The 16,367-nt window shown below is 41.6% G+C and overlaps 1 protein-coding gene across 1 annotated transcript in view; it reads left to right on the forward strand.

Moving 5' to 3' along the window:
- Nucleotides 1-16,367, forward strand: part of LOC126262874 (uncharacterized) — an 81,439-nt gene that overhangs the window by 21,569 nt on the left and 43,503 nt on the right. The gene's annotated exons all lie outside the window — the stretch shown is intronic.

Here is a 16,367-nt window from a genome sequence, read left to right on the forward strand (position 1 = left end):
CGTAAACATTCTGTTACATAGGGGCAGCAGATGGCACCGTGCTGGTGTGGCTTGATAATACCGTTTTCCACTGCACAAAAGCATGAATATACTATTCCATATAATTGTCTCATGTAAAATAAAATCCACTAAATATTTACAACATATATAAGCCAAGTCAGAGAACAGAACAGTTTCGACATTATCTTTAAAAAACATTTTTTCTGAAATAACATATTATAAAATTTTTAAAAACTTTTTGTAATTTTAAGAAAGTACACTGTCAAAAGCCAGAATACATTTGGTTTAGGATCTCTGTCTATACCTAATGGTAACAGGACAGGAGCTAAAACTTTATTATATCCAAAACAACATCGATTTCTGAGGATATAATTAGCTATGTTATGATTAAAATTAACACAGATTATTCTGACGTATTTCCTCACAATATATGGAGGGAGTTTCACTTATTATAGTATCCTGGTAATTTTATTATCGAAAGAGAATGATGTTTTGGCAATTTTTTTTATTACAACACGTCACCCGTTGTTTCGATAGTTTTAATTACAAACCATACATAGATTAGAGAGGACAACCATCTTAATTTCCTTCATATACACACATTAAATTCATTGTCTATGACGAAGACCATTAATCAGAATCTATATGGTACACTTATGTCATTATGAAAGTAATGTAATGCTCAGACGCATTCGACTCTTCATGCGAAGTCTAGTGAAATCTAGTACAAAAATCCTTTTAAACTGGGGACACAGTTAAAACCAACTGAATGTGGTTTAGGTCGTCTTTATGTACATAATTTACGTAAGTATTTAGCTGAATCTACTACTATCCAAGAGTAGCTTCGGTATCTAAGTGTCTACTTTTCTATATCATGATATAGTTAATGCAGATTAAATCTAACTCGCAACCAAAGGGAAGAAATTACGCTTATTACAGCATGTTTTGTAATACATGTGAACAGCGTCAATGTGCTAAACATGATAACACGACTTTTTCCATCCATCGTTTTGTGGGGGAGGGGATGGGTTGCCAGCGAGAAAAAATTTCGTTAAGGTTTGAAATCATTTTTGAAGTTTGTTGGAAGTCGCGAGTGCTGTCATTCTCAAATACTGGATGTATACACACTGAGGTGACAAAAGTCATGGGATAGCGATATGCACATATACAGATCTCAGTAGTATCGCATACACGAGGTATTAAAAGGGCAGTGCGTTGGTGGAGCTGGCATTTGCGCCCAGGTGTTTCATTTGAAAAGGCGTCCGACGTGATTATGGCCGCTCGACGGGCAGTAATAGACCTTCAACACGTAATAAAGGTTGCAGCTAGACTCTTGAGACATTACATTTCGTAAATCTTTAGGGAATTCAATATTTCGAGAGTCACAGTGTTAAGAGCATGCCGAGAATACCAGATGTCAGGCATTGCCTCTCACCACAGGCGCGCAAAACGACGGCCCTCACTTAACGACCAAGAGCAGCGGCATTTGTGTAGAGTTATCAATGCTAAAAGACAAGCATCACTTCACCAAATCACCTCAGAAATCAATGTGGGACCTACGACGAACGTATCTGTTAGGACAGTGTCGTGAGATTTGGCTTTAACGGGCTATGGCAGTAGACGAGGGACGGAAGTGCCTTTGTTAACAGCACGACCTGCAATGTCTATCCTGGACTCGTGACCATGTCGGTCGGACCCTAGACGACTGGAAAACCGTGGCCTGGTTGGATGAGTCCCGATTTCGGTTGGTAAGAGATGATGGTAGGATTCGAGTGTGGCGCGTTCTCCACAAAGCCATGGGCCCAAGTTGTCAGCAAGACACTGTGCTAGCCGGTGGTGGCTCTATGATGGTATGAGCCGTGTGTATATGTAATGGAGATCACGTTCCCAAACAATGATTGAATTTTTATGGATGACAATGCGCCATGTCACCAGGCCACAATTATTCTCGATTGGTTTGAAGAACATTCTGGACAGTTCGAGGCAAAGTTTTGGCCATCCACATCGCGCGATATGAATCCCATCGAACATTTATGGGACATAATCGGGGTGTCAGTTCGTGCACAAAATTCTGCGCCGGCAACAGCTTCACCTTTATGGATGGCTATAGGGGCGGCATGTCTCAGTTTTTCTGTAGGGGATTTCCAACGATTTGTTGAGTCCATGCCACGTCGAGTTGCTGCACTACACCGGTCAAAAGGAGGTTCGCCACGATATTAGGAGGTATCCCATGACTTTTGTCACGTCAGTGTGTTCTGGGTAATGAGTTAAAACCTGCCTCAGGAAATATACACAAGTTCTAACTGTAATACTTGACTTATTGTTAAATGTGTAACATAAGATTATACCTCTTAGTGAGTAGATTATGACAGTGTTTTAAAGGTTTAAATTTGGTGAGTAACTGTATGAATGACTGAAAATCAAATTTTTCTTGTCCCTGGAAGCCGTTTGATAGGCAACCTGCCACTGGGATTTAGCCCCGTGTTAAGCAATTGGTAACGTAGATTCTGCTTTTCGTATTGGCCTCTCAACAGGCCTGAAGATCCTGAACTGGAGCCACGGAACGTGTCACGTCGCGAAAGTACTGAGGCTATCTCCTGTGGAGTCAGTTTAAGGGTTGATTGACGTGGAAGCTCATGGCCATGACTTATATTTTAAGTACAGCCTCCTTACGCATTCCCATACTACAGCGGCGCATGTTGAACGCTACACAGACTTCAGAAACTTGCACTGTGTGCCTTACAGCACATCCACATTTTTCGTTCCATAATGGTATGAACGAATCAACGGTGGTTTCAAGTACAGCCAACTGAAAAGCAGAATCCAGTATATCGTGCCTATTACCCCATTTGACGGTTTTATATTTGCCTCCACGTTTTGGATCAGGTGGACAAAAGCTGCGAACTGTTTATTGGGGTGATAGGTGTCTGGCACTGACCACTGAGAAGTATCTCCAGTACCAGGGGAGAAAACTGTGGTATAAATGGCAGAGAATGACACTGTTATTGTGCTAAAATGTGTCATACTTCAATATTAATGGGGCCTAAATTTTCTTCCTTCATGATGGCCTTAATCGCCTGACCCTTAGGAGCAGGTGAAGCTACAGCCGCAAGCAACGTTATGTGGACTGTTCCGAAAGGAGGAAAGGTGGAGGGTGGGAAGGGAAGGGGAAAATCGGTTGATCAACTCTCTGTGTCACTGCTTAGTGCCTGTCGTGCAGCAAATAGAGTAAAAACGCTGTTGCATGCAGTAATATACGTACTGAGACAGAAAATGCTTGAAGTGACAACGTGAGAACAAGCGATTCAGGATGGAGCATTGCCACTACTTCTTTGTTTCTTTCGTAACTAAAGGTACGTTGCTTTAGAGCTGGGAGCTTTGACGTAACGAAGGCCTGAAATGTGTCTACTGGAGAATTACACATATGCTAGGAGTTTCAGCTGCTCAAAATGAAGTCCGAAATCATTCACGTTGCACTGCAGAATGTCAGTTATTTATTGCTGACATTTTTCTTATCTTTCTGTTTGAGTATTTGCCGATCTACAAGGCCATTGGAGGCACTACGTATTCCTTTTACGCTGACGTCTTGTATTAGCAAATTTTGTGCTTAAGAGAGGGTTTGAGTTATCGTCTATACGACATTACACTCTTCTTTACTAACCTTGCATGGGGGGTTAATTAAAAAAGAAAAGACTAATATTAATGAATAAATGCAATAATTTTAGTAGCTGTGTGACCGGTTACGAAGTCTCGTAACCGGTTGGCGCTGACTAGTATTAGCACGCAGTCTGATTGTATAAAAAAAATAAAGAATTACAAGGAATTTCCATTAAGACAATTGATTAATTAAGTCCCCTGCAACTATAAAAGCTACGAAACAACAAAGCACAAGTGTAACCCTTCTGTGTGTGGTACTGTGACTCAACGTACATGTATCTGGCTCGTTTCTTTCTCAATACGACAAAATATTTTAAACACCATTTACAATGAACTAATTGAAAAACCAGAAATACTATAATTGCACATAGAAACCAGTATTACAAGTGTAATAAATGAACACGATGGCTCGTGCTTTGTTGACTGTACCTCTGAGCAAGAGCGATTGTCATTAAAGAAAACTGTAATACCTTTTTAATTCATTATATATTGACGAAAATATTCCATTACACCAGCATCATAAATCAAAAGCCCATCTCCTTTCTCAAATATATTCTGACAATCGCAACTTCTTCCATCTATACATTACACCAATCGAAAAGCGTCTACTCTCTCGCCCAACAGAACAACAATTGCCCTCGACATCCTCTGAACTACTACTGCCCAGTGGAGGCGATGGAATAATAATCTTTGGCGCAATCTCTGGCGCTGTGACTCAGTGTAGCCACCTTTCAACCTTCGCAATTTCTCCTTTTTGTGGGGAAGAATTCTAGACAGGGTGAATCAACCGCTGCAGTTCAAATCTTTTTCCTGAGGAGCAGACACCACAATATAACTTCACTGGCTGTTGCAGGCAAACAGAAACGTTCAACGTGGTACTTAAATATGGGCTGAGTAACGTCCATTGCAAACGACCTCATAAACCACAAATATTGGATGGTTTAAACTAACATTTTGGCCTCAGCGTACGACACACATTGTCTAATTTTAAATTTATTTCCTTCATCACAGATTTTCTGCTTCAAATATGTTGTCTGTCCCACCAGTTAACACATAATGGTGGGAATGTGTATTCTACATCTGAATCACGAACGATTTAGTCACACTCCTTGAGTATGATGTGGTCAAATTTTAGCCACTTGAAATGTCGCATATCTTTACGCATACAAAATGCTTTCAGATAACACTGGAATTCAACGTTACAATGAGGTATTAATCACTATCACAAACTTTAAAAATTGATTTATCTGGAGCCAATAGTATCGATAGCGATGTACCTGTCAGTAACATCTAGCACACTGAACTCGCATTCGGGAGGACGATGGTTCAATGTCGCGTCTGGTCATCCGGATTGAGGTTTCCTTTGATTTCCCTAAATCGCTTCGGGTAAATGCCGGGATGGGTCCTTTGAAAGGGCACGGCCGACTTCCTTCCCCATCCTTCCCTAATCCGATGAGACTGATGACCTCGCAGTTTGGTCTCCTCCTCCAAATCAGTCCTATCCAATCCGTAACATCTTCGGGTCAGTTGTGATAGCCTTTAAAGCTTGTTGTTTATAGAATAGGGACGCCCTTTCCAAGGCTGTCCCTTTATAATGTTGAAGTCATTGGGGAACACCTGAGTCATTTTACTAAAACTCGTTGGAGTCTTACGTCCCTTTATAATGTTGAAGTCATTGGGGAACACCTGCGTCATTTTACTAAAACTCGTTGGAGTCTTACACTGAGGGACAAAGGGCATAGAATAACTCCTAAAATAGTGTCGGGCCTTCTTATGCCCGGCGTAGTGTAGCAACTCGACGTGGCATGGACTCAACAAGGAGTTGAAAGTACTCTGCAGAAATATAGAGCCATGCTGCCTCTATATCCTTCCATAATTGCGAAAGTGATGCAAGTGAAGGATTTTGTGCATGTACTGTCCTGTCGATTACGTCCTATAAGTGTTTGATGGGATTCATGTCGGTCGATCTGGACTGCTAAATCATTCGCTCGAATTGTCCAGAATGTTCTAAGAGGCGCACTGTCATCCATAAAAATTCCATTGTCGCTTGGGAACATGAAGTCCATGAATGGCTGCAAATGATTTCAAAGTAGCCGAGCGTAACCATCTCGAGTCAATTATCGGTTCAGTTATACCAAAGGACCCAGTCTATTCCGTCTACATACAGCCTGCACGATTACGAAGCCATCCACCGGCTTGCACAGTGTCTTGCTGACAACTTGGATCCGTTGCTTCGTGGGGCCATCGCCACACTCGAACCCTACCGTCAGTTCTTACCGACTGAAAGCGGGACTCATTTGACCAGACCACGGTTTCACAGTCATCTAGGGTCCAACCGATATGGTCACGAGTCCGGGAGAGGCGCTGCAGGCGATGTCGTGCTGTTAGTAAGTGCACTTGCGTCGGTCGTCTGCTGCTATAGTCCATTAACGCCTAATTTAATTGCACTGTCCTAACGGATACTTTCGTCGCACGGCCCACATGGATTTCTGCGGTTATTTCACTCAGTGTTGCTTGTCTTTTAGCACCGACAACTCTACACAAACGCCGCTGTTCTCAGTCCTTAAGTGAAGGCCGTCGGCGATTGCGTTGTCCGTGGTGGGAGGTAGTGCCTGACAGTTGGTATTCTCAGCACACTCTTGGCACTGTGGATTCCGGATTATTGAATTCCCTAATGATTTCAGAAATGGAATGTCTCATGCGCCTAACTACAGCTATCACCCCGTGTTAAAACTACGCCAACTGATGTGTTGGCAGAAGAGTCAACACCGTGTTGCTAGAGGAGGCCGAAATGCACGCGTTTAAGCTCACGCAGACTGGCGTGAGGTCTGGAACAGTTAAAGGGGTTATAGTAGCCAAAAATAGTACATAGCTTCTGGAATACTTAACTTTAATCCATTATTGGGGAACATCGCTCTTGATGATACACGAATTACAATCTCAATATAAACTGGTAATGGCGCCTTGCTAGGTCGTAGCAAATGACGTAGCTGAAGGCTATGCTAACTATCGTCTCGGCAAATGAGAGCGTATTTGTCATTGATCCATCTGTGGCAAAGTCTGCTGTACAACTGGGGCGAGTGCTAGGACGTCTCTCTAGACCTGCCGTGTGGCGGCGCTCGGTCTGCAATCACTGACAGTGGCGACACGCGGGTCCGACGTATACTAACGGACCGCGGCCAATTTAAAGGCTACCACCTAGCAAGTGTGGTGTCTGGCGGTGACACCACACCAACTCCCGTCGGGTGGCCGTAATCACGTCGGACACCTTTTCAAATGAACCATCTGAGTACAAATGATGCCTCCACCAGTGCACTGCCATTTTATACCTTATGTACGCGATACTACCGCCATTTGTATATGTTTGTATCGCTATCCCGTTACTTTTGTAACCTCAGTGTAGCGGGGTATGTTCAAGACAGATATCATTCATGGATGCTTCGTTGGGTTGGGTGCTGTTGTTACCCATTAAGAAGTCACCAGGGTCTAGGGGTAGCGTCTTTGACCACCATACTAGATGTCTTGTATGCCTTGTTCGATACCAGCCATTTCTTCGATTTAGAATGCAAAGCATCAGGTATGCTCGGCGAAAGTTTCCTGTATAAAGAGACACTTTCATTAAGCCAGTGGCATTGGCAAAAGTGGAAGAAGGTGTGGATGAAGTTCAGGGCTCCTTCTTGTCCTTCGAGTGGGAGGCCCCGCTCTTAACGGCGGAAAAATCAGCAGCGGACAGCAGGCAGTCGAAACCACTGCGGTAAAGACAGAAAATGTGGCCAGTAATTGAAAAGTGCCATAATGATCTCACCAGTGACAATAGCTACCACTCTTCCCATTCGGATCTCTGGGAGGGAATTGCCAAGGGGGTAGGTGATAAATATTGACAGGCCAACAAAACGTTAATATTTTGCTAATCACAGTGCTGACTATCGGAAGACTGAGTCTTGTAGGCAAGTCTGAATATCTGAAAAGCTAAATGCGAGGCTGAATCTAGATGTAGAAATAGTCTGTGAAGTGAAACGGAACAAAGGTAAATATTTCTGGTGACGTTAACTTTGAGTAATATCGACAGCAACAGGGAATCTTATAACAGGAATAGGACTCATTACGAGTAAGAGGTACGAAAAGCAGCGAATTACTGTGAACAGCTCAGTGACCGAATCATTCTATTAGAGCCCATATGAAACCGACACCAACAATTGCTGTTCAAATATACTTGCTGACGACGCAAGCATAAGGTGACGAGATGAAGTATACATGGGAACTGAAAGTAACAGTACTTAATTGGAAATGAAAATCTAATACTCATGGAGGATTGGAATGCTATAGTTGGGCATAAATTAGAAGGCAGGCAAACAGAAGAATGTGCACTTAGCAACATAAATAAGAGAGGAGACTTTCTTCGTGGAACAAATCCTATACCTAAAACGAAAAACGTTAGGAAAAGAATTAAAAAAAAGCACACACAGTAAAAAAATAAGCGTAAGGAATATAACAGTATGTCATTAGTTGGAGGGAAAAAGGAGGTTGGCGGTGTGTCACTAGAAATATACGCCATAATAATGATTACCATTATGCAGTTAGGGACAAATCAGCCACAAAATCATATTGTAATTACATAGCAGTAAGTACTATACCAGTCTAAATTTGCCGATGGGGTACTTGTTGGTGCGTTAGTGGCTGGACGAAATAAATATACGGCTTTCTGCTTTTGAAGCAAGTGATATCAAGTTCATTTCACTTAGCCTGGCAAACTGTTTATCAATGTCTTAGGTTTCTATATTACATATTGTGTAAATGATTAATTAATCGACATTGGGATCTGGATGAACATTGTGAACTTCTGAAAGCTTCCAAGACATAACTCTGAAATAATCAGGGTCTCGGTTTGTGAAGCAAAGCCTGAGGTTTTTAGAAAATATTAAATTGGCTGAGGAAAGTAGAAGTGGAAGTTACTCAAGGGTGACCTGCCCTTTCAACCAGAAAACGACTGGAAATGTTTCTAGGCTTATACAGTTTCCCCTAAGAGTTGTTGGAAAATGATGTTATGCTTGTTTAGACTAGAAGAAGTCAAATATAGCTAAAATATCTGAAGGATAAAGTAGTTGCGAGTTGTTTAAATAACTTACGGGAATGCAGCCAGGTGATGTCGTTAACAAGTAACATTATAAATAGGGATGGTGGTTGTGATTCAAATTCTTCAGGAAACTCTACACTATCCCTTGTCAAAAACAGAGGGACAGGATCAACGCTTCCTCTCTCATTGGTTATTAATTTCACTATCGATAACTTCTGACGTCTGTCATCTTTGGTTAGTGATGACGCTAGTGTTATCAGTGTGTGTGTGTGTGTGTGTGTTATCTTTCCCGAGTTTCTCTGAGAACTGAGGGTGTAAATCCCCTTGCACAGTGCTTACTTGCTGTAGTTTTGTCTTAAAAATGTCTGGGCGTACTCCTGTCGAAATATCGGCGGTCGCCGACGCCGTCACTTGGTTGTATTCCCGTAAGTTATGACTCTGAGCACTATGGGACTCAACTTCTGAGGTCATAAGTCCCCTAGAACTTAGAACTACTTAAACCTAACTAACCTAAGGACATCACACACATCCATGCCCGAGGCAGGATTCGAACCTGAGACCGTACGGTCGCGCGACTCCAGACTGAAGCGCCTAGAACCGCTCGGTCACACTGGCCGGCCCCGTAAGTTATTTGAACACTGTATACGCCGGGAGAAACTCAGCTCTCACATACTTAAGAGTTGTTATTAAGTCATTTGGTCTCAACCAGTTATACTGTATATGCACTCACAGTACTGGGGATGGTATTGGAGAATAAATCATCCAGCTTACTAAACATGGAAAGAAAGACAATAAAAACACAGAATTTTCAGCTAAGTTTCATCTAGATGCAAGTAGAACCTCAGTATACAATAAATGGAAGCGTTTGAATTTACTTGAGTTTTCGGTACTTTAGGAATGCTTGTGTTTACACGCCAAAAAGATCTGACATGTCTGGAACAGTACAGATTGATACAAAACTGACTGAAATGAAAGTTCTAATTTTGAACAGTTTACACTGAGAGCTGAATACACCTCATGAAAAAAGAAAAAAAGTTCTTGACAAATTCTCGCGATTATCATTGTTATGATCGATATTACGTGGGAACTGATTGTTTAACGAAGCTATTTGGGATTTCTCCATCAGTTACCAAAACGAAATTAGAGACGACATCTGGAGGACAAACGAGATGTATTACAGAAGAAAGGAGAGCAACAACCTTACCGGTTTTATAAAACACCCACTGATGTATTGTTTTTAACCACAGGTGAAAAGTGAGGATACTGCGCTTTAAGTTGACCTTTGGGACATGTCGAAGTTGTAGAAGATGTATGCCACTTATACTGTGGACCTGTGGCGCACAAGAATTTTACTGTCAAACTTAGTGAATACACAAATTTTCATGGAATAATATAGCTTGCACAAAATAATATTAAGTTGTGATAAAGTCAAATTAACTAAAAGGACCAGCCAGAAAGCAGTTAAGGGCGTCAGACCCATCGATATTCTAGAAAATGGAATAGTCGATCAGTGTGTTTCAGTGTGTAATGAATATTTTTTCAAAATTTGTATAAATGTACCCTTTTACGGTAAGATGGAGAGATTATATTTTCCTGAGTTTGGAAACCTGAACTCACTATTTTTTGACAATGTGCTGCAATTTGTTATGAACGCACAGAAGGTGAAAATGGCCATGCAAAGAGCAGAATAAGCATATAACTATCTATATCATCCGAGTAGTAACCTGGTCTAGAGATTTGCGCGGGTAACAGAGCAATTATTTCAGAGCTATTGTAGAAAGAAACATCTTTCTTGGATCAGAAACTAACTGTGTACCTGTGCTTCACACTACAATTTATAGAATAGCCTGTGGATAAAGACACCTTCTTATGAGATATTTTATACAGGGTATCCGACATAAAACCGGTACACTTCACGTACCGGTTAATCATCTCTAATCGAAATACTGTTGAAGTGGCTTGGATGCCCACGAACACCACTTCCTGCATCTCTTATAAACAGGTAGCTACATGTTTTCTAACGTCATTATTATCTATTCTTTTTTATTTAGTTTAAGGTTACTTGAATCGCGGGCTTGAGGAGTATGGGTTTTATGTGGGACTCCCTCGCAGTTCCTATGATGACTCGGTGGGCAGCCGGCAGGGAACCAAAGTTTTTGGGTTCCGCGGAAAGTCTGATTACAAAGCTGAAACTTAAATCAATTGACGGAAGAGCACCACCAGAAGTGGAGCCTGGAGCTTAATTTGACTCAACACGGGAAACCTTAGCAGGCCCGGACACCGGAAGGTCTGACAGATTGGTAGCTCTTTCTTGATTCGCTGGAGGGTGGTGCATGGCCGTTTCTAGTAGGTGGAACGAATTGTGTGGTTAATTCCGATAACGAGCGAGACTCTAGCCTGCTAAATATTCGCGTCACACCCTTCGTGCTGTCAGCGATTACTTTTCTTCTTAGAAGGACAGGTGGTTTCTAGCCGCACGAGATTGAGAAATAACAGGTCTGTGATGCTTTGGCCCGCAGGTACGCTACAGTCAGGGCATCAGTGCGTCTTCCTAGACCGGAAGGTCTGGGTAACCCAATGAGCCTCCTCCGTGCAAGGGATTGGGGCTTGCAGTTGTTCCACATAAATGAGAAACTCCTATTTGTCCCCCTGTTTAAATGAAATACCACCAGCGTTGCAAGTCTGTGTGGACTGGTGTCTGATTGTTGCTTTAATGAATCCGCTGGCGTAACATTAACTGGTGAATCATAAAGGAACAGTCAGAGTTGTAAGTACTCTTGAAAAAAATTGGAGAATTTCACATGGGCGTTTCTTGAACACTTCATCTGTTACGCGTTCTACTCCTCCGATAATCTCCAGAGCTGACTGACTACCTAGAACAAGGTTCAGGAGGAGGCGCTGAATCCGATTGGGACAAAAACAAACACATGTACTTCAGTAATTTATTAGTGAATATGTCATGCTGTAAATTATGCTTTTACTATAAATCTTTGTGAACAGTGTTCACTAGATAAAAAGTTCTCGGTTAACTTTCTGCTTCAAAGTCGGATAAAATCTCAAGCTCGACCATCGTTAAGAGCTACGACTGACTATTGTGAAACTGGAGAGGATCCCACTATCATGCTCAGAGGAAGGCATCTGATTTGCTACATTGCATCATGATGACGTCACAGAGATGTCGTAAGCTGAGATGTCACACTCTGCATTCATACATTACGATTGTGTTTGTTGCCCGGAGTCGCTTGTTGCGCCGCCACGTATATCGAGCAGTAAACTATGTGACATTTTCCTCTTTGATCTTTCTTTGCCAAGCGTACGCCTCCAAGCCTTGCTAAGTGCTTAACCTGTGTCCCTATTGAAGTTGTCGTAACACTGATTTCCACTGGTCCTCTAGTCACAGAGTCCCAGTAGTTCGAAGCATGACCTAGAATCCTGTCTGTTCGAATGTGACATTGTGTTCGTTTACTAGACTGTGTTCGACCACCCCTGATTTTCCAGATATCTGTACTTACTTGTTGTTACTCTGCGAAACGGTAGCCTCGCTATGTGATGGTCTTCCTGGCTTGGTTGAACTGCATCACACCTTGATTTCCTTGACACAGCTGACCTAATGTAGCTTTAATAGTAGTAGTAGTTTCGTTCATCTATGAATCACTTTTACAAGAGTATTCGTCACGTCATTGTATTACAATTTAAGAACAATGTAAAATACATAATTTATATGTGCAGGAATTTACATGCGAACAGGTAAAGTTTAACGAAGTCGAGACACGTAGTTGGCCGTGGCCTTATTGTAATTTAGGGAAACCACAGACAACGTAAATCAGAATGGCTCGATGGGGAATGGAACCTCAAGCCTTCCGAGTACAAAACTAGTCTGTTTTAAACAATGCTACCTCATTCGGTTTATACACGGTGTACATTACTGTCTTGCAAAGAAATGACTTCACAACGAAAACGGTCTGTGCTACACTGTTCACTCGCTTCTGACTACCAGACACTGTACACACTACACACTACACACACCATCAACCAGCATCAGCACCATTTTGTCTTCTGCAACTTTCCATTTGATAAACTGTAAAACTAAATCTGGGTCTCTATATATTGAGTAAGATGTTGAGCTCAGGAAAGAATAAGCCTTTAGTACCGTTCATTGTATTGATTTTGGACTACGGTTTTCCACTAAACAATGAAAATCGAAAAGAAGAAAAAGGACAATGTGAAAACGTTATGTGAAATGGTAGATGTTTCTTTAGTATTGTCATTACCGTTATTATTTACTTGCGATACACTCTGTACCAAACTTGTACTATGTTCTGTCTAACTAATCCTTACTGTCTAGAATTTTCTGCATAAAAGATACTTTTAACTGTCTTTTTAAGTAATTTCGTTTCAATAATATCTTAATTTCATTGAGCAGTTTGTACACTTTTATTCTTTGGTAGTAAACGTTGTTTTGGATTCTATCTTTATTCTCTTTTTGGTAAATGTTAGTTCACTCTAGATTTTATTCCTTAGTCATAGCCAGAGCTGTTTGTGCAGAAATTATCAAAGTTATTTTTGATGAGCATAAGTATTTGGTAAATGTACTCACATAGTTATTAAACATCCCCAGTGTACTGAAAAGATATTTATAATCGGCACCTACTTATTCACAACCGATACAAAAGAGGTACATGTTTGCACCTGTTACTGTCCTTCAAAGTAGTCACCAGCATTGTGTAGAACCCGTTGCCAGCGATGTGGAACGCATAGTATACCGTTAGCAGAGCCTCTTCTGTTGATGATGCGAATGGAGCGGTCTACTGCCTGTCGAATCTCTGGAACATTTCTGAAGCGAATGCCACGAAGTGGTTCCTTCATCTTCGGAATCAAATCAAAGTCACAAGGACATAAGTCCGGGGTGTATGGTGGTTGGTACAGTACTTCCAAGTCCATATATATCGAACAGAGCAGCCACAGCTTGCGCTGTATGTGTCCCCGCATTGTCGCGCAAAATGATGGGTGGGTTGCGCAGAAAGTGCCACTGCTTCTTTCGCAAAGCTAGTCGCAGGTGATGCTCCAAAAACGAACAGTAATACTGTGCGTTGACAGTCTGCCGTGGAGGAACGTAATGTGTTATGATAATACTACCACAGTCGTACACGAGAATCACCATAACTTTAGACCGCTCCATTCGTACCATCAACAGAACAGACTCTGCTAACCGTATACTATGGGTTCCACATCGCTTGCAACGGGTTCTACACAACGCTGGTGACTACTTTGAAGGACGGTAACAAGTGCAAACATGTAACTCTTTTGTATGGTACTCTTATTTAAGGTTTATGTTACCTATACTCATTGTAACCTACCTTTTAGATATGATTGGTATCAGTCATTAACTACACCTCTTATTCCTAATGATTCTAGAGTATTTAGTAGAATCTTATAGCCAACTTTGTCAGAGCACTGTCAAGAGCATCAAGAACCCCTTTTGTGAACTCTACCAAGGCTGACTCTGTACTTTTACCACTATGTAACGAAAACTACGATTCATTTACAAGGTTGTATTTATTCAAGTAATTAGTTAATCAGCCCGCATCTCGTGGTCGTGCGGTAGCGTTCTCGCTTCCCACGTCCGGGTTCCCGGGTTCGATTCCCGGCGGGGTCAGGGATTTTCTCTGCCCCGTGATGGCTGGGTGTTGTGTGATGTCCTTAGGTTAGTTAGGTTTAAGTAGTTCTAAGTTCTAGGGGACTGATGACCATAGATGTTAAGTCCCATAGTGCTCAGAGCCATTTGCGCCAATTAGTTAATCTTCTTTCATAATCGATTCTATTATTTCTGAGAATGTCTGCCTTATCCGTTACCTTTCTCTAGCAAAGACACAACTCTTACCTATTTATAATACTCTAGACATTTTCCTGTGTTTATTAACAAAGCATCGTTTCTGCATTCATAATGGTACTTTATCTAAGTCTAAACCTTGTACAATTTAACTGATTTCATCCTCCATGATCGGTAATAACATGATCGTATTAGTGCATAATTATTTACGGATGTTATATTTGTTTTTGGGATTTTTTGTATTTTCTCTGCTATATTTTAAAAATGCTCATTCACATATTTTCCTAGGTGATATGGATCGTTTGTTACTTTATCCACTCCATTAACGGTATGTTACTGTCTCTGTATGTTTATCTTCTTAGAGATGGTTGTGGGACTCCGCTGTTCGATACAGGATGTGAAACTAAATACCTTTCAGCCGTCTAGTTTCCAAATTCATTTAATGTGGCTACCAGTTTCAGCGTTTTACTGCACCATATTCAGGATTCTGACCGACGTGTAGGAAGATTCTACCTCGATTGTGATCAAAGCCAGGACTGGTATTAGTATATTTCTACTTGCTACAATCACTTCAACCATCATCTGCCGGCAGATGATGGTTGAAGTGATCGCTATAGCAAGTAGAAATCTACTAACAGCAGTATTGGTGGCCCCTGATTCGATCACAACCGAGGTAGAATCTTCCTACACGTCGGTAGGTGCCTGAAGATGGCGCAGTAAAACGCTGAAACTGGTAGCCGCATTAAATAAATTTGGAAAATAGACGGCTGAAAGGTATTTAGTTTCACATCTTGTTTGTTGCCATGTTTTTGTTTGCCTCTCGATGCTTCCTGTTAACGTCACCCCGGAGTGCTTTAATTTTATTCTCTGTATTTTATATTATTTAGCTATTAATGAATTTTTTGCAGCAGTCAGCACCCTTCTGTAAATCGTCATCTGTCTCTGATAGAAATTTGAGAACTGTAACTCATTATAAACTTCTGTCACGGCACTGAGGCACTTGAGGGTTTGGAAAGGCTTCCTAATACCGGCTCTTATTCAGTTGCTTCTGCGAAACATTGCTACTCTTGTGGATATTTTTTGAAATGTCTTTTAAAGTTTAAATTTAAATGATAGTGTCAACTTAGAGAATCTGGTGTTTACATTGGTTTCTCTGTGTCACGGACTGAATAGTCATTGTTTCTGAACGGCGTTGTCAGCTGATTAAACTCAGAGCCGAAGTGGTCTTTGTCCAAAGTAGTCCTGGCTCTGTGTATTAGCGTGTTAAACATAGGTCTCTTCTGATATCCCACGTCGGCACTTGGCAGGAAGACAGTGGAGCTCCTAATGAACTCTGATCTCTCTGAAGAACTTGCGAAAAATGTGTAAACATGAGCACTCAGACCATCCACGCTACATTGCCTGAAATACATGAAGAAGTCATACCACCAGGACCAATCGTTAGTATCAATGGCTCTCCTCCATACAGACTGCAAAGAACACTGCTCTGCTAAACGTAAGGACGAGACAGATAAAGTGCCGTAACATACTCATTACTCAGTGGAAATGAATGAAAGTGTTGGAGAAAGTTGTCAGAGGTTACTCAGTCATCTGCAGAAAGCAGGACATCACACGGCATGAGATCAGCGAGGCTATAGCGCCACATGGGACCGGCCGCGCAACCCGAGGAACTTGAAGGAATAGGAAAAGACAGCGTGTGTGAATCAGCAAGAAGTTAAGGTGCACCGTGATGGTATTTTCCATTACAATATAAACCAGAGACAACATTTGGATGACTTCATACAGGGAATTCAAAGACGTATGGGT

Source organism: Schistocerca nitens, chromosome 6 (assembly GCF_023898315.1).
Source record: "Schistocerca nitens isolate TAMUIC-IGC-003100 chromosome 6, iqSchNite1.1, whole genome shotgun sequence".
Taxonomy (NCBI): Eukaryota; Metazoa; Arthropoda; class Insecta; order Orthoptera; family Acrididae; genus Schistocerca; species Schistocerca nitens.